The sequence below is a fragment of the Tachyglossus aculeatus genome, chromosome X1, assembly GCF_015852505.1.
Source record: "Tachyglossus aculeatus isolate mTacAcu1 chromosome X1, mTacAcu1.pri, whole genome shotgun sequence".
Classification (NCBI taxonomy): Eukaryota; Metazoa; Chordata; class Mammalia; order Monotremata; family Tachyglossidae; genus Tachyglossus; species Tachyglossus aculeatus.
In genome coordinates, this window is record NC_052101.1 from 78282502 (window position 1) to 78307757 (window position 25256).

Below are 25256 nucleotides of genomic sequence, written 5' to 3' on the forward strand. Positions count from 1 at the left end.
GTGGGGAGGGGAAGGAGGTAAGGCGGGGGGATGGGGAGGGGGAGGAGGGGGAGAGGAAGAAGGGGGCTCAGTCTGGGACTTGACACCTGTTCACATGTTTTGTTTTGTTGATGATGATGATGATGATGATGATGGCATTTATTAAGTGCTTACTATGTGCAAAGCACTGTTCTAAAAACTGGGGAGGTTACAAGGTGATCAGGTTGTCCCTCGTGGGGCTCACAGCCTTAATCCCCATTTTACAGATGCGGTAACTAAGGCCCAGAGAAGTTAATTGACTTGCCCAAAGTCACACAGCTGACAATTGGCAGAGCCGGGATTTGAACCCATGAGCTCTGACTCCAAAGCCCAGGCTCTTTCCACTGATCCTGAATTTGCCCTGCTAAATGGAGAACTTCCATCCTCAAAGGATCATTTCCTCTGAGAAGCGCTGGGGCATGACTGTTTGTGAGAAAAGCAACATGGTGGCCATCTTTGAGAAGGGTCTATGAGAACACCCTCTGATGTATGTCAACCTGAGGTTCTGCCTATAAGATCTCAAATGGGGATTGAGACTGTGAGCCCAACGTGGGACAGGGACTATGTCCACCTTAATTTGCTTGTAACCACCCCAGTGCTTAGAACAGTGCCTGGCACATAGTAAGCACTTAACAAATACTTTCATTCATTCATTCATTCAATCATATTTATTGAGCACTTACTAAGTGCAGAGCATTGTACTAAGCGCTTGGGGAAGTACAGTGCAGCAATAAAGAGAGACAATCCCTGCCCACAAAGAGCTCACAGTCTAGAGGGTGAGAGACAGACATCAGTGCAAGTGCTAACTTGTTCTTCCCAAGTGCTTAGTACAGTGCTCTGCACACAGCAAGCGCTCAATAAATACGATGGAATGAATGAATGAATGAATAAACAGACATCAATATAAATAAATAAAATTACAATATCTACATAAGTATTGTGGGGTGGGGAGAAGGGGGAAGAGCAAAGGGAGCAAGTCAAGGTGATGTGGAAGGGAGTGGGAGATGAGGAAAAGTGGGGCTTAGTCTGGGAAGGCCTCTTGGAGGAGATGTGCCTTCAGTAAGGCTTTGAATTATTATTATTATTATCTCACTGACAGTAAGATTCTTCCTTCTTCCTATTTGCTTCTTTCCTCTCCTTTCCTTTGTTCTTCTTTCTTCCTGCTTCTTCCACTGTTCTAATGCCTGGGGTAATAATAATAGTAGTAATAATAATAATGGAATTTATTAAGTGCTTACTATGTGCTAAGCACTAGAGTAGATACAAAGTATTCAGGTTGTCCCATGTGGGGTTCACAGTCTTAATCCCCATTTTACTGATCAGGTAACAGGCACAGAGAAGTTAAGTGACTTGCCTAAGATCACACAGCAGACAAGTGGTGAAGCCAGGATTAGAACCCATGATGTTCTGACTCCCAAGCCTGTGCTGTATACACTATGCCATGCTGCTTCAGTCAGGCATAGTTCCTGTCCCACGGAGTGCTCACAGTCTTAGTATTAATTGAGCACTTCCTGTGGGAAGAAAATCAAGTGTGATCCATACCCCCTTATTTTTATATGATGTTCTTGGGCCATGTGCATAATGATAGTAGCAAACTGCTTTTCTTTAGAGGCAGGCTTGGGTCATCACATTGCCAAGATCTGCCCTTTCCTCTCCATCCAAACTGCTACCCTGCTCGTTCAAGCTCTCATCCTATCCCGTCTGGACTACTGCATCAGCCTCCTCTCTGAGCTCCCATCCTCGTGTCTCTCCCCACTTCAATCCATACTTCATGCTGCTGCCCGGATTTTCTTTGTAAAGAAACACTCTGGGCATGTTACTCCCCTCCTCAAAAATCTCCAGTGGCTACCTATCAATCTGCGCATCAGGCAGAAACTCCTCACCCTCGGCTTCAAGGCTCTCCATCACCTCGCCCCCTCCTACCTCACCTCCCTTCTCTCCTTCTACAGCCCAGCCCGTACCCTCCGCTCCTCTGCCGCTAATCTCCTCACCGTGCCTCGTTCTCGCCTGTCCCGCCGTCGACCCCCGGCCCACGTCATCCCCCTGGCCTGGAATGCCCTCCCTCTGCCCATCCGCCAAGCTAGCTCTCTTCCTCCCTTCAATGCCCTACTGAGAGCTCACCTCCTCCAGGAGGCCTTCCCAGACTGAGCCCCCTCCTTCCTCTCCCCCTCGCCCCCCTCTCCATCCCCCCATCTTACCTCCTTCTCTTCCCCACAGCACCTGTATTTATGTATATATGTTTGTACATATTACTCTATTTATTTATTTTACTTGTACATATCTATTCTATTTATTTTATTTTGTTAATATGTTTGGTTTTGTTCTCTGTCTCCCCCTTCTAGACTGTGAGCCCACTGTTGGGTAGGGACTGTCTCTATATGTTGCCAACTTGTACTTCCCAAGTGCTTAGTACAGTGCTCTGCACACAGTAAGCGCTCAATAAATACGATTGATTGATTGATCGATTGATCAGTATGTCACTTATTTGCATCTGTGCAAATCTGCACAGATTTGGAGGCCAGAGAATTTGGACCATCCAGACCAGGACTGACAGGTCAGGAATGGACTGTGGATTGTGTGACTGCAAATTCAGCACCTGGTGATGTCACTCTGAAGAGGGACAAGGAGCTCTCCAGAAGAAGAGCTACCCAGACCCTGTCTCTGGAGCTATCCTTTAGCTTACAGTTTAGGTTTTGTCAAGATAACAACTTTACCAGCATATCTATCCAGTTCATGAGCATCAAGGGCAGTCCTTCTTTAGGATTATCATCATTAAGTTTGTTTATTTGTTATATTGATTGTTATATCAGTTTGTTATAGCAATCAATTTGCTAACCACTGTATTTTATCAAGCAAATAGTTATTGACTTAGATGTTTGTGAAGAGTCTAGTTTTTATGTATCTATCAAGTGTATCTATCTCTCTAGACTAAGCTCGTAGGCATGGAACGCTTCTACCAACTCTGTTGTACTGTGCCCTCCCAAGTGCTTAGTACAGTAAGTGCTCAACAAATATGACTTTTTATGATATTTGTTAAGCGCTTACTATGTGCCAGGCACCGTACTAAGCAATGGGGAAGATACAAGATAATTGGGTTGGGCACCATCCCTGTCCCAGATAGGGCTCACGGTCTTAATTCCCATTTTATAGATGAGATAACTGAGGCACAGAGAAGTTAAGTGACTTGCCCTAGGTCTTGCAGCAGATAAGTGGAGGAGCCAGGGTTAAAACCCAGTTCCTTCTGACTTCCAAGCCCATTATATATCCATGAGATTGATTGCTCTGCACAAAGTGCTCAGGAAATATAATTGATTGAATTGTGGGCAGGATTGTGCCTACTAACTTTCTTGTATTGTAAATTCCCAAGCACTTGGTGAGGTGATGGACTGTTGTAGCAGTTGGGGGTAGGGTCAGTGCTTAAGTGCTTTAGGGGGTGGGACGAAGTGCATGTGCCTCGTTCTTGCCTGTCCCGCCATCGACCTCCAGCCCACGTCTTCCCCCTGGCCTGGAATGCCCTCCCTCCACACATCTGCCAAGCTAGCTCTCTTCCTCCCTTCAAAGCCCTGAGAGCTCACCTCCTCCAGGAGGCCTTCCCAAACTGAGCCCCCTTCTTCCTCTCCCCCTCCTCCCCCTCCTCATCCCCCCGCCTTACCTCCTTCCCCTCCCCACAGCAACTGTATATATGTTTGTACATATTTATTACTCTATTTTACTTGTACATATTTACTATTCTATTTAGTTTATTTTGTTAATATGTTTTGTTTTGTTGTCTGTCTCCCCCTTCTAGACTGTGAGCCCGCTGTTGGGTAGGGACCATCTCTATATGTTGCCAACCTGTACTTCCCAAGCGATTAGTACAGTACTCTGCACACAGTAAGTGCTCAATAAATACGACTGAATGAATGAATGAACGAATGGATAAGATGGTGGAGAGAAAAGCTTTGTCAAGGAAGACTTCCTGGAGGAGATACCATTTTTAATATGAATTTGAATATGGGGAGAGTAGTGGTCTATCAGAGGTCAAAAGGGAGGTTAGTTCCAGGCAGGGGCAGGGCATGAACAAGTGGTCTCTCCCCACTTCAGTCTATATTTCTCTCTGCTGCCTGGAATATCTTTGTACAGAAACACCCTGGGCATGTTACTCCCCTCCTCAAAAATCTCCAGTGGCTGCCAGTCAACCTACCCATCAAGCAAAAACTCCTCACTCTCAGCTTCAAGGCTCTCTATCACCTCCCCACTCCTACCTCACCTCCCTTCTCTCCCACAGCCCAGCCTGCACCCTCCACTCCTCTGCCGCTAACCTCCTCACTTTACTTCGTTCTCGCTTGTCCCCCCGTCGACCCCTGGCCCACATCCTTCCCCTGGCCTTGAATGCCCTCCCGCCACACACCCACCAAACTAGCTCTCTTTCTCCCTTCAAAGCCCTACTGAGAGCTCACGTCCTCCAAGAGGCCTTCCAAGACTGAGCCCCCTTTTCCATCTCCTCCTCCCCATCCCCCCTTTGCCTCCTTCCCCTCCCCACAGCACTTATATATATTTGTACAGATTTATTATGCTATTTATTTTACTTGTACATATTTACTATTGTATTTATTTTGTTAATGATGTACATATAGCTTTAATTCTGTTTGTTCTGAAGATTTTGACACCTGTCTACATGTTTTGTTTTGTTGTCTGTCTCCCCCTTTTCGACTGTGAGCCCGTTGTTGGGCAGGGATCGTCTCTATATGTTGCTGACTTGTACTTCCCAAGTGCTTAGTACAGTGCTCTGCACACAGTAAGTGCTCAATAAATATGATTGAATGAATGAATGAATGACAAGAGAGACAAGCATAGCTTCCTTAGAGTGTAAATTCCTGGTGGACAGGGAATGAGTCACTAATTTGTGTTGTACTTTTTCCAAGTGCTAGTACAGTGCATTCCACCCAGTGGATAATCAATAAATACTATTACTCTAGTACCACAAAATTAAAATTCATTCACTCATTCAATTGCATTTATTGAGCACTTACTGTGTGCAGAGGACTGTACTAAGCGCTTGGGAAGTACAAGTTGGCAACATATAGAGACGGTCCCTACCCAGCAGTGGGCTCACAGTCTAGAAGGGGGAGACAGACAACAAAACAAAACATATTAACAAAATAAAATAAATGGAATATGTACAACTAAAATAAATAAATAAATAGAGTAATAAATATATACAAACATATATACATATATACAGGTGCTGTGGGGAGGGGAAGGAGGTAAGGCGGGGGGATGGAGAGGGGGTGGAGGGGGAGAGGGAGGAGGGGGCTCAGTCTGGGAAGGCCTCCTGGAGGAGGTGAGCGCTCAGTAGGGCCTTGAAGGGAGGAAGAGAGCTAGCTTGGCAGATGTGCGAAGGGAGGGCATTCCAGGCCAGGGGGATGACGTGGGCCGGGGGTCGATGGCGGAACAGGCGAGAATGAGGCACAGTGAGGAGATTAGCGGCACAGGAGCGGAGGGTGCGGGCTGGGCTGGAGAAGGAGAGAAGGGAGGTGAGGTAGGAGGGGGTGAGGTCATGGAGATTCACTGGGTGTGGTCCTCTTATAAGCCAGTTTTGAGTTTGGCAAGGCAGACGATCTTTAAGACAGCTTTTCTGGCCTCTTTGCCATTAGGCGTGAGCAACGTGTTCCTCAGTAGTGTCTGAGCAGCATGTTGCCCACACATAATGGCAAAGGAGCTAGAAAAGCTATCTTACTTGCAGAGGAGTTTTGTACATGGGTAGGGTATCTGGGCTAGGACAATGGATGTTTTCTGCTCCAACAACAATTAAACATCCAATGTCCTAGCATGGATGTTTGGTAGATTTTGTGGTATTGGTTAAGCATTTACTATGTGCCAGGCACTGTACTAAGTGCTAGGGTGGACACAAGAAAATCGAGTTGGACCCAGTCCCTGTCTCACGTGGGGTTCACAGTCTCAGATCCCCATTTTACAGATGAAGTAACTAAAGCCCAGAGAAGTGAAGTGACTTGCCCATGGCCCATAGCAGACAAGTGGCAGAGCTAGGATTAGAAACCCTGACCCTCTGACTCAGGCCCATGCTCCAATACTCCAAGCTGCTCCTCTGGTTACTTGCTGAGGACCCTTGTACAGGGGTAGGGTAGGTGGTATCAAATCATTAACAGGACATAAGCTTCCGTGGCCTTTCCAGCAGTGATGATGGTTTGTGCTGAGCCATTCACATTCACTTACTTGGTCAGTCCCTCTGTGATTAACAGCATGTTTTGTGTGGTGGTTGGTTGGTGTTAATGGTGCAGCCTCTGGCCATGGAACAGAATAGCTTTATGCATTTTCTCAAACGGCGGATCCTGCTGTGCTCTTATCTACTTTATATGACTACTGAGAGCAAGTAGAGCACTGAGCTAGGTGCTTGGCAGAGTTCAGTTAACTGAAAAAGGGTAATGGTGATGATGGAATATCCCATTATAAACAACAACTGTGCTTCGATTCTGACACTTCATGACCGAGAACCTGCTCAGAGGAATTGATTATGTTGCTAATAGCTTGGGCAGAACCACTGACACCCTCTCACCTCTGCCAGTTATGTTCTCACTGGGGCATGGGATGCAATGGTACGTTAAGCGGGTAGCTGGGCAGCACACTGTGAAGTGCATATGCGGTCTTTGGCCACATTAGCCAGCTACAGGTCACACTGGGACTAGAAGTCCTGTAAACCGTGGCATGGTCCTCAACTCTTTTCTCGCATTCAACCCACATATTCAGTCTCACCAAATCCTGTTGGTTCTACCTTCACAATATCACTAAAATCCACCCTTCCCTCTCCTCCCAAACTGATACCATGCTGATCCAAGCACTTATCCTGTCTTCATTCATTCAATCGTATTTATTGAGCGCTTACTGTCTTGCCTCTACTACTCCATGAGCCTCCTTGCTGACCTCCCTGCCGACCTCCCTGCCTCCTGTCTCCCCTCAGTCCCACCCATATTTCACTCTGCTGCAAGGATCACGTTTCTAAAAAAATAATCAGAACATGTTTCCCCACTCCTCAACAACCTCCAGTCTGCATCAAACAGAAACTCCTTACCTTGGCTTTATAACACTCCATCAGCCCACCCCCTCCTATCTCACCTCACTGATCTATAGCCCAGCCCACACACTTCACTCCTCTAACACCAGGCATACTCACTGTGTCCCTATCTTATCTATCTCGCTGCCAACCCCTTTTCCACATCCTCTTTCTAGCCTGGAACTCTCTCCCCCTCCATATATGATAGATCACCACTCTTCCCATCTTCAGTGCATTATTAATGTCACATCTCCTCCAAGCAGCCTTCCCTGATTAAGACCTCTTTTCCCTGGCTCCTCCCTTCTGTGTTGTCTGTGTACTTGAATCTGTGACCTTTGGGCATTTGATATTTGCCCCACCCTCAACCTTACAGCACTTATGTACATGTGAACTTATAAAGTATTTATATTAATGTGTGTCTCCCTCTCTAGACTGTAAACTCATTGTGGGCAGGGAACATATCTGCCTGCTCTATTGGACTGTACTCTCCCAAACACTTAGTACAGTGCTCTGAACATAGTAAGCACTCAGTAAATACTGTTGATGATGATGAAAGTCAGGTCATTTACTTGGAGGAATAATCTTTCTCTCCGTCCTCTCCTGGTCCTCCTCTTATCTCTCCGGCTGTTCATTCTCAGTCTCCTTTGCGGGCTCCTCCTCCCCCTCACATCCCCTTACTGTAGGGGTTCCTCAAGGGCCAGTTCTTGGTCCCCTTCTGTTCTCTATCTACACTCACTCCCTTGGTGAACTCATTCACTCCCACAGCTTCAACTATCATCTCTACGCTGATGACTCCCAAATCTACGTCTCTTCCCCTGCTCTCTCTCCCTCCCTTCATGCTCAGGTCTCCGCCCGCCTTCAGGACATCTCCATCTGGATGTCTATTCGCCATCTAAAACTCAGTATGTCCAAGACTGAACTCTTTATCTTCCCTCCCAAACCCTGCCCTCTCCCTTACTTTCCCATCACTGTAGATGGCACTACCATCCTTCCCGTCTCACAAGCCCGCAACCTTACTGTCATCTTCAACTCCGCTCTCTCGTTCACCCCTCACATCCAATAAGTCACCAAAACCTGCCGGTCTCACCTCCGCAACATCGCCAAGATCCGCCCTTTCCTCTCCATCCAAATCGCTACCTTGCTGGTTCAGTCTCTCATCCTATCCCGACTGGATTACTTCATCAGCCTCCTCTCTGATCTCCCATCCTCCTGTCTCTCCCCATTTCAGTCTATATTTCACGCTGCTGCCCGGATCATCTTTGTGCAGAAACACTCTGGGCATGTTACTCCCCTCCTCAAAAATCTCCAGTGGAAGATTTGGAGTTCACAAGCAACCCACAGCCCAGGTTGTTGTCTTCTCCTTAGGGAGGAGAGGGGCTGGCTTCCCACTCTGAGTACCTCTAGCCCCTTTTGCAATTCCTATCCTGTTCCAGTGAGGTTGTCACCTCAACATGGAAACATGGGATATCATACATGGAAAGATGGGATAACAATCAGCATTCTTACCCCAGGTCCTCTCCCACTATACCCCAGGTCACGTGCTTCACTCCTCTCAAGCCAAACCACTCACTGTGCCTCATTCTCATCTCTCTCCCTCATGTCTGGAACCCTCTCCCTCTTCACATCTGGCAGAACACTGCTGTCTCCTTCTTCAAAGTCTTTTTGAATTTGCATCACCTTCAGGAAGTCTTCCCTGATTAAACTCTCATCTCCCCACCATATTTTTTCCTGTACTGCCACTTCAGTTCTTCCTTGTTACCTAAGCACTTGAGTGCACATACCCTACTTCCAGCCCTATAGTACTTATGTACATATCTTTATACTTACATTGCTTCTCCCTACTTGTAATTTACTTTAAATTGTAAGCTCCTTGAGGGCAGGGATCATAGTTACTATTTCTATTGTATTCTCCAATGCACTTAGTACCGTGCTGTACTCATTACTATTGATTGTTTTACTGATTGACTGGATATAACTCTGATAGCCCCATAGTCACCTCTCTTCATCCTGGCTTCTCTTTCCCAATGCAGTGCTCTGCACAAAGTATGCACTCATTCAGTGCAGTTGATAATGCTGATGACCCATCTAGATTGTAAGCTTGTTGTGGGCAGGGAATGTGTCTGTTATACTGTTATATTGTACTCTCCCAAATACCTAGTTCAATGCTCTGCACACAGTAAGAGCTCAATAAATACAATTGACTGATTGTTAACCTATTTAATGCCTCACATATTCATTTTGCCCAGCAGAGTCTGCCCCAGCTACTTGCACTCCATAATAAATAATAATAATAATAATAATTAATCAATCTGGTATTTAATAATAATAATGATGGCATTTGTTAAGCGCTTACTATGCAAAGCACTGTTCTAAGTGCTGGAGAGGATAAAAGGTGATCAGGTTGTCCCATGTGGGGCTCACAGTCTCAATTCTCATTTGACAGATGAAGTAAATGAGGCACAGAAAAGTGAAGTGACTTGCCCAAGGTCACACAGCAGACAAATGGTGGAGAGGGGATTAGAACCCATGACCTTCTGACTCCCAGTCCCATGCTCTATCCACTATGCCATGCTGCTTCACAGGTCTTCGTCAGGTAAGGCATTCTCCTTCTCTCACTCTCCTTTTCCTGAGTCCCCCTCATGCTAATCCTTCAGATCCACTTCATCTCCCTACACTTTGTCTTTCTCTTGGGTTCCCTTCTCCCACACCTCAGTTCCCCACAGCCATTCACTCAATCACAGCTCCCCTCAATCACTCTTCCAGCTAAACATCATATACACCCCCTTCAACACACTGGAGGAATTGGAAATACTACAAATATATTTTTAGTGCAGAAACCACTCCATCAGCTCCCGAGACAAAAGAAGGTAAGCAGCAAGGGTTGTCACTGTTCCTTGACATTACTGCTGCCTTATCTGAAGTCCCAGTCCAGATCCTGTAGGAGCCAGTGCAGTGTAAGAACTGCCAGCCCATGGCAGGAGGCAGGGGAATGGCTACTGTTCCTTCTGTGGCTGCTGCTCCTGCTCCTGAATGCTGTGGCGAGCTCTGTCTACTGATATTGTCTTGCCCACCATTCAAGGCTACCTGAATTCATTCATTTAATCATATTTATTGAACTCCTACTAGGTCCCACAAGATCTGTGTCAGGATTTCAGCCTAGCTAGTAATAATGGCAATGACAGTCACTCACACTTATCTAGTCCAGACACCAGGACTAGGGTGGCCAGTGATGCCTCCTGTGGATACTGAACACTCAGATAATACACATGAGAAGCAATGTTGCCTAGTGGATAGAGCACAGGCCTGGGATTCAGAAGGACCTGGATTCTCATCCCAATAACCCTCTTGTCTGCTGTGTAACCCTGGGAAAGTCACTTTACTTCTCTGGGCTTCAGTTACCTCATCTGTAAAATGGGGATTAAGACTGTGAACCCCATGTAGGACATGGACTGTGTCCAACTTGATTAGCTTGTATCTATCCCAGTGCTTAGTACAGTGCCTGGCACAGAGAAAGGGCCTAACAAATATCATTAAAAAACAACAACAAAAAAAAAACAAAAGGAAAAACATTACACTGGGCATGCGGCACAGCATGACAATGCTAGGTGGGGCATTCTGTAGAAGTCTGCCCCAAACCTGGAGCATTTTCTGGGAAGGGAAGAGGATAGAGGTTGGGGCTGGGGGTGGTGGTCCTTGACTCCCTCCCCCTCCACAGAGTCAACTTCCAGGTCCCTCTGAACACAGGTGCCATTTCCAAGCCATTGAATTCAGCAGCAAGAGGCAAGGCATAGAGAGACTGGGTGCTTAAAATTAAAATACTGCACATAAAGGCATCCTGTACTATATCAATATCAGGCAGGGGACAGACCATCTGAAAACCAGACGGACTAGTATAGAACCAGACAAATGGCAACCCAGTCAGGGCTGCTCTGATTTCTTGCCCAGTAGGTGCATGTGTGTGCTTTGGGGAGGCAGAAGAAAAACTATCCAAGTAATTTATTGAGCTTTATTTGGCTTGATCTTGTTTCTCCAGGGAGGAGATAGGGGTCTATTCTTGGGATTCAGTGATTTTGGTCTTCCCTTTCTCTTCATGTCTCTTTGTTTATCTTTCTTTCCTCTTTTTCTTACTCTTTTTCCTTCCTCTGTCCCTCTCTACCTTCTTCACCTTCTTTTCTAGTCTTTCTTTGCAATATACCTCTTAAATGAATGATGAAAAGTAATCTGATAGTATATTCAGAAGAATTATCTTCTAAAAAATGTAAACCTTAGGTTGCATATCTCTGAATGAGTAATTGTTCCTTTCACAACAGAAACAAATAACTTGATTTTTAAATGGTGTAATCCAAGATGCTACGATGTTGAATTTCTCTTGCCACAACAGCTCATGCTTGTTTCAACTGGCCATGAGAAAAGTTAGGTTAGATCATTTTTCCCCAAATAAAATGTATCCAGGCCATCTGATAATTGTGCTAAAAGACATCCTCAAAATAGATTGAAATAAAGTGACCCTGAACTCCAACTAACAGAAATACTAAGCGGATTTTTGTGTTGCAATATCATTTTTATCCAGTTTTAGTAAAAGAGATCCAGCTGAGACAAAATCAGGAAGGTGAAATAAAAATCCAAAGACTTCTTGTACTTTCTTGCAGTTTTCTCTCAGTTTTCTTGCCACCTTATTTTAAAGACCTGTATAAATTCCCTTCTTGAATCTAACATTAGAGTACCATAGTGACACCTAACAGAATTTCATCATTTTTCACCAATGTTTCTTTTTGAAAAAAAATGGTTCTGGAAACATCAAATTCTGGATCTGAGCCTGGATGTGAGAATAGAAAGGTGGCTGAGGTAGGATGCCCACTGACAGTTCAGAACTGTACCAGACACCCTCTGCTGAACCCATAATGTAAGTTACTATATGGTACACAGCAGTAGTAGTAGTAAAGGTAACTGCATTTATTGAGCACCCAATTGATGTGCTGTACTAGATCCTTGGGAAGTATCGAATCATGAAATAATACATTCCCTGGCAGAAGTAGCTTACACTCTAACAGTGGTTCACAGTTCCTAAGTCTTAGGGCTGAGGCTTGCCCATCCTTTTGACTGGAGACTCTGTCATCATCGTTTTATACAGCTTTAGAAAAATGGCATCACGGGGATGCACTGAAAAGTAAAGGGTTGTGGATAGGGTGAACATATTATCTGTGTTGAAAACCCAAACATCAGTATGTGAACCCAAGTGTCTATGTCTTGCCCTACCTTTTCTGCTCATATAGTGGAAGGGGACACTAGAAAATGAGAGGGAAGAGGGAAGAAACTACAAGGTTAAAGCATCCTAGCATTCAAACTACTACTAAAGGCCCTACAATGTCATGGAACACCAGCAAAAACTGAAGAAACTGAAATTAGACATGATTGCCTATAAGGTCGAGAATTTAAAGTGAGCAAAAACATCTGCAGATTAGTTTAAGCAGGCTGACCAGTTTCAATAACAGTTTTTGTTTTCAGTGGTATTTGTTAAGCACTTATTATGTGTCAAGCACTGTTCTAAGTGCTGGGATAGATACAAGTTAATCTCTTTGGACACAGTCCATGTCTTTTTGAATCTTCATTTTACAGTTGAGGAAACTGAGGCATAGAGAAGTTAAATGACTTGCCCAAGGTCCCACAGCAGGCAACTAGCAAAGTTGGGATTAACACCCCAGTCCTGTGATTCCCACATCTATGCGTTTTCCACTTGGCCATGTTGGTGGTACATTTGTTTCTAAAATTGCACTGGGAATGTTGACTAAACTGCAATGTATGGCGAGTCTCATTTATAGGTATAGTATTGTCATTGGGAATGACAGTTCACTGAGGTTATTCAACTCAAATGAACTGCAGGAAAAAATGCAATGTAAATTCTAAATTAATGATTGCCGCATACATGTGTAATAGCACAGCTTTTTTTAAGGCTATCAACGTTCTGCTTTTTCTTTTGTAAAGGCTATCAACATGGAATATCCATAAGGTAAGAACAGTAATAATAATAATGGCATTTGTTAAGCGCTTACTATGTGCCAAGCACAGTTCTAAGCACTGGGGGTGGGGATATAAGGTTGCCCCACGTGGGGCTCACAGTTTTAATCCCCATTTTACAGATGAGGGAACTGAGGCCCAGAGAAGTGAAATGACTTCCCCAAAGCCACACAGCTGACAAGTGGCGAAGCTAGGATTAGAACCCAGGACCTCTGACTCCTAATCCCGGGCTCTTCCCACTAAACCACACTGCTACCCAAAAGAATGATGCCATATGTTGAACAGACATGAGAAAACTTACCCTGAATTAGTATGATAGACTTGAAATAAATGTATTTTTCAGTCTGATCCAGTACATAACAAATATTGATGGAAATACTCTGACTGTTTTTCTCTTTAGTTTAACATCATCCTGTTTAAAGGCTTGTTGCCAATGCCCAAGAATATTTTAAAGGACTAGATGCCAGCCAGTTTAATTATGTTTTCCAAACTGGCTGAAATGTAAAGAGTGGGCAAATGACATCAATTAGCAAGAGTCATTTTAGAGAATAGCTCACAAATTAATACTGTTTAGGTAGGATGGGCAGAAGGCTCCAGTGGGCTTGCAGAAATATCAACAGGGAAAATGATGCAGACCTTTTGGAGAGTCGCAAACCAGAGTTTTTTTCCCTTGTTCACTTATTTGAAGAAAATATACAATACAAAACACCAGGCTCAAAAATTCTGACCCAAAAGCACACACCTTGCGCTAACAAACTTAAGATCTATCATTAATCTAATGCCCAGGCAGAGAACAAACAGAAGCTAAAATGATATTTTAATCTCTTTTGAAGTCACTTAAAGTACCTCAAGGGAATAGAAGACCGAGTGTAAAGGGAAGGGGGAAAGGAAGTGTTCCAGCCAAGACCAGAGAGTTTTCACCAATGATTGAACTTGTGTAGATTGGGTTACTGGAGGAAGGGGGTGAGGATAAGTAGGAGGGGAGATTGCTGATTTAGTGCCTTAATATCAATGGTGAGGAATTTCTGCTTAATGCAGAGAGGGATGGGCAACACTGACAGTACTTTAGAAATGGGGAAATGTGCAGAATGGTTTTTTAGACAAATAATCTGGGCAGCAGAATAAAGTATAGACTGGAGAGGGGAGAGACAGAAGGTAAGGAGGTCACTGAGGAGGCTGATACGGTGGTCAAAGCAGGATATGACAAATCCTTGAGCCAGTGTGGTAGTAGTTTGGATGGAGAGGAAGGGTGAATTCTGGAGATGTTGGGAGATTGAATATAAAAGATTTAGTGTCTGATTGAATATTCATTCATTCAATCATATTTATTGAGTGTTTACTCTATGCAGAGCACTGTACTAAGCGCTTGGGAAGTACAAGTTGGCAACATATAGAGACGGTCCCTACCCAACAACAGATTTACAGTCTAGAAGCGAGTTGAACAAAAGAGATTAATCAGGAATAATGCAAAGGTTGCAGGATTTTGAGAACGATAGGATAGTGGTGTTGTCAAAAGCTATGGGGAAAGTCTGGGAAAGGAGAGAGTTTCGGTTTGGACATACTGAATTTGAGGTGATGACCCAGGTAAAGATAACCTGAAGGCAGGAGGAAATGTAAGACTGCAGAGAGAGGGAGAGGTCAGGTCAGAGATATAAATTTGGAAATAGTAGAGAGCACTACTGTGAGAGAGTGCTAAATGAAGTGGTTATAGCAAGGGATACGTGTGTTGATAAAAATCTCACTGTCAGTAGTCTTATCTTCAAACCTCAAGAAAAGATTTATACATGGATACTTAGACTGTATTATATCTAGGAAGAAGGACACCAAAAATCACCAATCACAAAGCAATTGAGACATACAAAAAAGGAAGCTAAAAGAAATGGACACGACAATTGACGATTTTAAACTAAGAATTAAATTTAAAGCTTTTGCAATTCTTGCACTGATGAAAGGACAGCAAGTGAAGTGTGCACTAAGCTCACTGTGGGCAGGGAATATATCTGTTTACTGTTATATTGTATTCTCCCAAGCACTTAGTACAGTGCTCTGCACACAATAAGCACTCAATAAGTATGATGGAATGAATGAATCACTGGGAGTGAAAAAATTTCATAACTGGTCTTTTCAAAGCTTAACACATCTCTCCCAGAGGGAAATGCAGCAGAAGGAAAAACGTTATCCACAGATAACAATCTGGCAATGCCAACAGCACTACAGTCTTACCTCCAAAAGAGTCTACATAAATAATAATGGTCCTGATTTTAAAGTCAAACATTCTAAGGGCCAAGAAAATATTTCACTTTCTTTGTGACCTCTTAGGGACACTCCTTCTGGACCTGCAAATGAGCATGGAAAAGACTGAGACTGAGACTATGTGGACTATATTTGCCCCACATCCCCCATTTTCGAGAATCAACTGGACCTACGGGAAATTTTTGGCAGACAAAGTTTTTAAGGGATCTCCTGTTATGACAGAAAAAATTCGGAATGCAAAGGAAGTCTGACAGTAGTTCTCTTTTAAAATTTGGTCCCTTGCATTTCAAAAAAAAAAAAAGAAAATGTTTACCAACAATCCTGTTAACAACATTTAGCATTAGATTACATACATAATTCAAAAGATCTCATTTACCATCATTATGCCTGGCATTTATCTTCAGTAAAGGATGTATTAGGCACAAGCACTGTTCTGCACGGTAAATACTGAAGAGCATCAAGAATATATCTGCATTCGGGATTTTGTAAATCAGGCCACCCCTTGCACCCATGAATAAAATTGCTCCCTATGAAGACATTACCTAAGTAAAGGGAAGTATTTTAAATGTGAAATTAAGTAAAAATGATATAAAAAGGTAGTGTTAATTATGACTTTATGTAACATAAATATTCATAACTTGCAAACTGACAAAGTACCCTCTGATACCATAGGAACCACTTTATAAGAGGAGTTGAATCTTCCATATTCAGTGTGCCATTTACAAGGTAATTTGCATAACAGTGAATTAACATCTCAAAGAAGTTTTATAGAGGGTTTTGGGGGGGGGGGGGCGGTCAGCCTTGCCAATACATTTCATACTAAATGTGTAATTTATAAAAGAATTACCACACTAGCCTAGTGGGAACCAGCCTACACTGCTAAAAGAGAGTTTAAAATATTTCTAAATTAAAAATGTGGCAGTTTCAGCATTAGCCTTAACGAAAGGAAAGTGCCTGTCATGGTACCTTAAAAGAACATTTTAATCATTCAACAGAACTTAGAACAGTACTTTGCACATAGTAAGCGCTTAATAAATGCCATTACCATTATTATTATTATTATTATTATTAACGGAAGGATTTCTTTTAGGTGAGAAAATAGCTCAGGCTTAGATCTAGGGTGACCTCTATGCACTTCTTTCCCCATCACAGTCCTCACCTGGGGACATGAAGCCCACTGCTAGGTAAGCATTTCCCAACAAGCCATTTTCCCTGATTGAAATTTCCTCAGATCCATTTTCAATTTGTCCAACCCAGCACCCCTGAAGATGGTCAGCCTGGTCTCCCTATTTATTTGCCTGAGGTGATCAGCAAAGTGCGGTGACTTCTGGAAGCAGCACCAGAATTTGCAGAGATCTGGGAAGGGAACACAAGGGCTCTGGAATAAGTGGAGGGGTGAAGGTCCCTTCAGAGAAAAGCTCTAGGCTCCACTGGACAAAGTTCAGGAATGAGGGAAGCTAATCAATCAGTGTCGAAGGAAAATGTCGACAGAAAAAAACATGTGATCTGCAGAAATGGGGCAAATGAGGCTTTGTTCATTAAACATAATACACACCTACGTACACTCACCTCCTCACTTTATAATATTCTCTTGATTAAAGTATGGTCTAATTCAACTTAGTACAGCCAGTTCTGTTCAGCTCAACATAGCTGTGCTGTGTTGGGTGGGACACATGAGGAAAATGCAGGGCAGTAGAAGATCCAAACAATAGCTGTATGGAAAGCTGAAATTGGACACCAACAGCAAGGAGGGAAGAGGAAATGTTTCAAGGACACGGTGAAACGATGCCTCAGTCAATGCTACATCCCAGATGAAAACTGGAAGTCAATTGATGAGGATAAACCAGCATGGTGTATTGCTATCAAGAAAAAAGCAGCTCTTTTTGAGCAATAGCTTCATGGGGGCGGGGGGGGGGGGGGCGGCGGTTGTGTGAGGGATGGGGGAAGGCGGAGGCAAAAGAGAAAACAGAACCATGCTCTGCAAACACTAAACACAACAACACAAGGGGACAGCTTATTTGTGAGCACAACTGGCCCAATGTGTACATTGCCCTTTTCAGCCACACAACCACTCCTAGGTAAATTTCACCATCAGCGGTGATTTCTTTGAATATGAAGGACACACACTAATAATAATAATAATAACGATGGCATTTGTTAAGCGCTTACAAAGTGCCAAGCACTGTTCTAAGTGCTGGGGGGGATACAAGGTAATCAGGTTGTCCCACATGGGACTCACAGTCTTAATCCCCATTTTACAGAGGAGGTAACTGAGGCACAGAGAAGTTAAGTGACTTGCCCAAAGTCACACAGCTGACAAGTGGCAGAGCTGGGATTAGAACCCTCTGACTCCCAAGCCTGTGCTCTTTCCACTGAGCCACGTGTAGTACTGCAATACCAGGTGTTTTTATTACTCAATCGGGATATAACATGATGGAAGTATTAAGGAATATTATTTCTGGGTATAACATGATTCACCAGATGACACGAGGAGATTCTGTATAGGAAGAAATGCTTGTGCACATGCATATGGCACTGCTTAGGAAATGATGCTGCTCCATTTCCCAGCCTCTGCTTCATCCTTACTGTGTGGCAAAGATGTAAACCATTCTACTAGGGATAGACATAATAACAATATAGGAATTCATTATCGAAAAACTGTCAGTCAGCGAGGTATCTTAGAACCAACTATCCACTAACCCATTAATTTCCATTAAAATTGATGTTTACTAGGAAGAACTTTTTTTCCATAACTCAAGGTTTTTCAAATACACAACTATGACATCATAGCATAAATGTCTGTATTTAAACTAATTCAATTCATAATTAATACACAATCTTATATTTCTTGGGTAGAATTCTGTCATCTAAATAGCATCTATTTTAATCTTTTCCAAAACTCATCTTGGGAATTATTTGTAGCCATCCAGTTGTTCAAAGATTGAGATTGATTTGCAAAGCTTTGTGAAAATTGTAGTCAATAAATACATTTTGTACCTGCTTCTATTCTTAAACTCGCTGATACACTGATATTTTATTTCATCAGTACATTACTGTCAGTAATCAAGCCTTCATATTCCAAAGCTCTCTTTTATGATAGTGTAGTAATCTGGTTTAGTATCTCAGTGGTTTCCTTGAATTTGCAAAGGATTAATCCGATAGTTTATCATATACTCTTTAATTACAGACTAGTCACCATCATATATTGTGGGGTAATCGATTAACTAGTGCCCTCTAACATGAGAAAACAAGACACATATTGGTAAATGAAAACTTTTAATTTTTCATTTATATTACTAATCTATGATACATTCATTTCAAAACAAGGAACCAACTTTGAAAGATAAAAAAGTGTTTTGAAGGACCTTTCTAAGAAAGAAAGGAGAAGTGAAAGTGAAGAGGAGAATATAGGCCATTCTCATTTGAAAGCACTTGTCACTACCACCCAAACTGGGAATCAATCTTTGAGTAGTGGTATGAGGATGCAAAAGTTTCTACAAAATTCTTATTCTTATTATTATTAATAATAATATAATAATAATATTTAATAAACACTTACTATGTGCCAAACACTGGAGTACACAGAAAATCATCAGATTGGACACCGTTCCTATTCCACATGGAACTCACAGTTTAAGAAGGAGGTAGAATAGGTATTTTATCTCCATTTTACATATGAGGAAACTGAGGCACAACCATTCAGTAATTCGTCCAAGGTCACAAAGAAGAAAAATGGTGGAGCCAGGATTATAACATGGATCTCCTGATTCAGTCAAGCCATCAGCAATATTTATTGAGCGTTTACTAGTGGGAAGAGCTAGACTCCCTGTCCTGTATTCTTTCCATGAAGCCGTACTGCCTCCAACATTCCTAACAACGAATCACCAAATTCAAGGCTAGGTAAATGCAAACCAAAAACAGATTAAAAGTCCACTTTCTACAAAAGCTTCTATTTAAAAGGGGTATTGTAGATTTCACTTTCCCCTGTTGGAGTTTAAGTATACTTTTCTCCACTTCCCAGTTAAGACTAATTATTCCCACTTTGCATCTTATTTCAGAATTAGACTCTCTTGCACTCAGTTCAAGATCAGCAAGCAAACAAAGTCCCCAAATGGTCTTCCATGGCTCCCACTGAACCATGAGATTACTACAGCTTTTTGTTTAGCCCTCTGTCTTTAGCATGATTTATAACCTTGAAAGAAATATAAATGGAGCATTATTCAGACAGAAGACACTGAAGAAATTTTAAGGGAAGAAACAATATGAACAGAGTCAGCCTGTAGCCCAAAAGTCATCATTTTAAAATCATGAATCTACTGAGACTGTCCTTTGCCAAAAGACCATTTAACAAACAGTGTTTGATTCTCAACTTGTTCGTGAGACCTTAAAACTCCCCATTCTTTCAATGGACAGAAAAGGTTGGGTTAACTAAGCTGCCAGCATCTTTTGAATTCCACCAGGCAGGAAATGTGTTATCAATCACCTGGGGACAATTTAAACTTGCTAAGGATATATTAGTTGCAGTATTTGAAACAAAGGGCAATTTACTCTGGAAGTGTTTTCCTTCTAGACGATTTTGTCTGAAATCCGATCAGCATTTTAAAGAGGATACCAAGGAGGACAGATGCTCTCCCAGTGGGAGCAGCACTTTTGAAAGCAAAATGACTTCATTAGAAGCATTGTGGTCTATGAGAAAATAGCTCTACAGGCGATGTTACTTTGAGGTTGGCATTTGAAATTTTTGCTTGCATGACATCCTCTGGGGTTTGACTTAAAGTCAAAGGCTAAAATACCTCAAGTCCTTAACAGAGCACGGTGCCCCCACCCAGAAGGTTTCTAGAAAGAGGGAATGAAGACAAGGAGCTCAAATCCTCAGCTTCCCTTTGTTTTCCACGCTTCTTTCCTTCATTTGATCCTTTTGCTTAGATTCCATTATATGTCTCCTGTCAGAAAAATGGGACTTTAACACTCAGGGCCTCTACCAAGCTCCTTATGATCATGGATGATAAATACAAGGCCTACTTTAGACTGTAAACTCCCTGTGGTGAGGGATAATGTCTTCTACCTCTACTACACTCTCACAAGCACTCACTAACTAATTACTATTGATTGATTGATTGGTCACTAGGTATTGTGCCAAACTGGCTATGGTCATCTAGGAGGTTCTGCTATATGAAATGAAAAAGGAAACTGACCCATTCAGAACCAATCACATGCCTCACAGCAGTAAAATGGCTACTGGAGACAGTACCTCAAACCTCCAAGCTGTACACTTCTGTGATCATAACTGTCTGGTTGACATATTCTACTTTATACAGTTCTATAATTGTTCTTGATGTAATTTCTCTCTGACTATCCATTCTGGAAATGAAGCCCACACATGGAGCCCTCACTGTTATGAGGGCTTGGAAATTACTCAATAGAAACACCACACATGGTGTATTTATCCTCACATACTAATGAATTCATCCAATGCTGCACCTGAAAATTAATGATGCCCATAACATGAGCTGTTTTTATTAATTATTCTGTTTGCAAATTAAAAAAAAAAAATATGAAGCTGTTCCCAAGACACAAACTCCATTTCTCCACTTGCTACTGAACAAGGAGAAAGAAAAGATGGTGTGAAGGGGGAGGAATGGGGATGAGATAGTGGGGCTGAAGAGGGGGCAACAGAGAGAAAGATTTCTTCTATTAGCTGGTCAAAAATCAGTTAAACACTGTAATTCTACTACACATGAGTTCCTCATGGAGGAGGGGAAGGCCGACTGTGATTCCTAACCCCCAGCAAATGATATTCTGAAGACCCAGGTCAAGTGCTAAGTGAGCGCCTCCACATATCTCACAATGATAGATAGTGCCAGTTCTTTTGGCTCAAAGCCATTCTGTTATTATACAGGTAGGTTCTGGCCTAGAAAATAAACTTTCAGAAAGAGTTCCAGTTTTCTTATGGCATCCCATACAGATAGGTTGGTAGAAGACCTGCATCTCAAAAGGTATCCTATCGTCAACTTGAATCACAAGGGATCCATCTGCTCAAGCCGCAGCAGGGGATACTGCATTGGGCTGGAGTACAACGGTAGCTAAGCAGACGCCACTGCAGATTGGAAGTGGCCAATCACGGGGGGGTCTAGCTCCGAAGACGCTCTGCCTGCAGCAGTTGTGGGCGGGGGGGGGGGGGGGGGGGGGGGGTGTTCACTGAGGCAGACGATACATTCATCACCAAGCAGGATATAAAGCATGACACATTTGGCTAGCTAAGTCTCAGGTTGCATGGCAGCTCGTGAAATGTCACCTGGCAGCACCCAAGCACATAAGGAACATTGATAATTTTACGGAAGCGTCATCTCTCATTGCCCATAGATCACCTGTAAAGAAACATACCTGGCCATAGGCCTGAAGCACAATAGTGAATTGGAATATAAAACTGAAGAAATAATAAGGGCTTTCTGAATGGGTGAACGATAAAAAGTAAGCGGGAACACAACACCGAATAACAGAGCACTGCTTCTTCAGAACATCAAACACGACAGTTCACTACTGCAAATGCTACGGTTTACAGCCAGATATGCAAATAGACCAATAATCACAAAAGGCCAATTTTCTAAAAAGTAAATTAAGATGTTTGAGGGGCAATATTTTATATTTATGAAATACCTGACTTTTCATCAGACTTCAAAATAAATTTGGGTTTGCTCTTCTCTAAAAAAGTGTAGAGATTACTACGTATATCAATAACACCGCCCTCATTTCAGGGACACAAACTCTCTCACCAACCTCACAAATGGCTTACTCAGGGTGACCTCATTCAATATGAATGCAGTCCAACCTGGAATTCTCAGGCTTCTGCCTCACAGTCAGCATTTTGGACACCAGAACACAGAACCTCTCTCCAAAAATTAAACACAGAGCTGAGATTAGAATGCAAAAAGTATTTGATTTCCAGTTTGCTCAGAACATCAGATCATGCTGTTCTACCAAGTCTGTTATATTGTACTCTCCCAAACGCTAGTGCAGTGCTCTGCACACAGTACGCACTCGATCAATACCATTGATTGATTCCAGAAGTACACACACAGACACTATTGAAACTCTGGAAGTCATTTCTCTCCATTCATGATAGAGAGGATAAAGGACTCTTTCTAAGCAATGTTAAGGCAGTTGTAGATAAACACTAGCCTAAAATTCAGCCAGAGTAAATCAAAATATGTTGAAACCTAACAAGTCCTCCTTGTGTGTTAGAACCTCCTTTAAACCATTTTTAAGATCCTGGAAATGAATGCAATCTTTCATATCTAATGCCACCTTTCAAATACTGGACCTTCAGAAAAGAAAAAGCAGGATATTCATAGCTTGTAATTATCTACTGTCATTTTTACAAAGACTAAAAAGAGTTTTCACACCTATTATCTCAATTGTCCTTAACATCTCTGTCAGGTAAGTAGGCACAGATGTTATTATCTCCATTTTATGGAGGGACAAATGGTATTCAGAGAGCTTAAATGATGTGTGCAAGGTCATGCTACACTGAAGTCAGGAGAAGAGTACTGGCTAGAACCCTGATCTCCCACCTCCCAGCCCAATGTACTTTCCACAAGACTATAGCCTTTTTATTGAAGATGTGCTAAGAATGGACTTCTCCTACCACACTACTCTTCATGAGTGAATATGCCACCTTGTACATAACTACTCAATCAATCGTATTTATTGTTTACTGTGTGCAGAGCACTGTACTAAGTGCTTGGTAGAGTTCAATCTAACAATATAACAGATACATTCCCTGCCCATAACAAGCTTACAGTCTAGAGGGGAAGACAGACATTAATACAAATAAATTACGGATAAGAACATAAGTGCTGTGGGGCTGGCGGGGGTGGTGGTGAATAAAGGGAGCAGGTCAGGGTGATGTAGAAGGGAGTGGGAGCAAATGAAATGAAGGCTTAGTCAGGAAAGGCCTTTTTGGAGGAGATATGCCTTCAATAGGGCTCTGAAGGTGGGGAGAGTGATGGTCTGTCGGATATGAAGAGGGAGGGTGTTCCAGGCCAGAGACAGGATGTGTGCGAGAGGTTGGCGGGGAGATAGATGAGATTGAGGTACAGTGAGTAGGTTTGCATCAGAGTAGCAAAGAGTGTGGGCTAGGTTGTAGTACTCAATAAGTGTTCAGTAATCAACTTACAAGCATGTGGTCATAAACAATGCACTTGCTTGTTATATAAACAATACACTCAGAATGCACTTGTCCTCTCAAGAGGGATAGAATATCTGAACAATCCAATCTGGAACCCATAATGTGGGATCCATAAAAGATCATTGTAGGATGGTGTTTTCCTTTTGCTCAATGTCTCCATCTTCAAGCTTGATACTTGTTGTGTCTATCATTTGACCCTGATGGAAGGAGTTATTTCATGCAGGTATCTTTAATTTACACAGCTACCGGCAAGTCTTATCAATCCTGCTTTTTTTCCCCAAGAATTTCTCGACAAATTATTAGTGAGGGATGGGTGATCCTTGCAGTGTCATTCAGGGGTGGCAGAGAAGTTGGGGGAGGGGAGGGGAATATGAAGGAGGAGGATCTCAATTTTCTGAGGTTTGTGCAATGGGGAAGAGATGGTGGGAAGGGTGCCACAACCTATAGGAAGAGCCACCACTTTGTCCTCCCCAAACTAAAAATGGATCAGGAAAACAGATAGTGCCTCTACTTCTGCTTGAGTGACAATGATCTGATGATGTCCAGGGAAGCTTGACTGTAGGAAGGAAGAAGAGTTAAACAGGACATAATTTGTCCCCAGACCATTAGCTAGCTATCCATGTAAAGGAATATCATAGAATCCAGGATTGGAATGACCTTGAGATGTCAACTAGTATATTCCCCAAAAGACCACTCCTAAATTGCCCTAGACGGGTGAAAAATCTTTCACCCAATTTTCAGACCTCTAGAATAGATTCCACCATCTCCCCTTGGTAATCTATCTTCACTGTCAGGAAAAATCTGCCTTTTACTGCACCTCAGTCCTTAATTTCTCAGTTTTAATCAACAGGCTGTTCTTCAGCACAACCCGAAAAACTGAATTTGATTGCCAGAGGGTCTTTGTCGGTAGCTCACTATTTAGAAATAATGGTCGTTGTCCTTTCCCCCACATTCACTGCCCCAAATAGTGAACCTTAAATGATTCTGGCATCCCTTCCGAGCACCTTTCTGGTTGTTAATTAGTGAATCAGTCAATCATATTTTTTGAGTGCTTATTGTGTACAGAACACTGTACTAAGCACTTGAGAAAGCACAATATAACAAGATAACAGGCACATTCCCTGCCCCTGGTTCTCTTGAGGGAACCATGTCTATTCTTTAACACATACCTTAGCTCCTAATAAGGTGTTCAGTGGTCTAAAGGTGTTGGCCAGCTGACTCCCTACCAGGATTTTTCTTTTGATAATATTTCCTCACTCCTTTAATTTTAATTATCAATCATTCAATGGTATTTATTGAGTGCTTTCTGTGTGCAGGGCACTGTACTAAGCGCTTGGAAAAACACAATGTAAAAGAGTTAGTAGACACATTCTCTGACACAAGGAGTTTATAGTCTAGAGTATGGTACATCAGTGATGTGGTTGGGATTATAACCAAGAATTAAATATGCCAACAGCAGAGATTCGGATGTGTACAGATTCATAAACATGGAGCAGGATGGTCTAGTGGATAGAGCACGGGCCAGAAAGTCAGAAGGTCATGGGCTCTAATCCCGGCTCTGCCACTTGAGTGCCATGTGGCCTTGGGCAAGCTACTTCACTTCTCTGGGCCTCAGTTACCTCATCTGTAAAATGGGGATGAAGACTGTGAGCCCTGTGTGGGACAGGAACTGTGTCCACAACGATTTGCTTGCATTCATCCCAGCACCTAGCACAGTGCCTGACCCAGTGC

General features: G+C 42.7%; 1 protein-coding gene across 1 annotated transcript in view; it reads right to left on the bottom strand.

Moving 5' to 3' along the window:
• Positions 1-25256, bottom strand: part of CACNA2D3 (calcium voltage-gated channel auxiliary subunit alpha2delta 3) — a 1043639-nt gene that overhangs the window by 917547 nt on the left and 100836 nt on the right. The gene's annotated exons all lie outside the window — the stretch shown is intronic.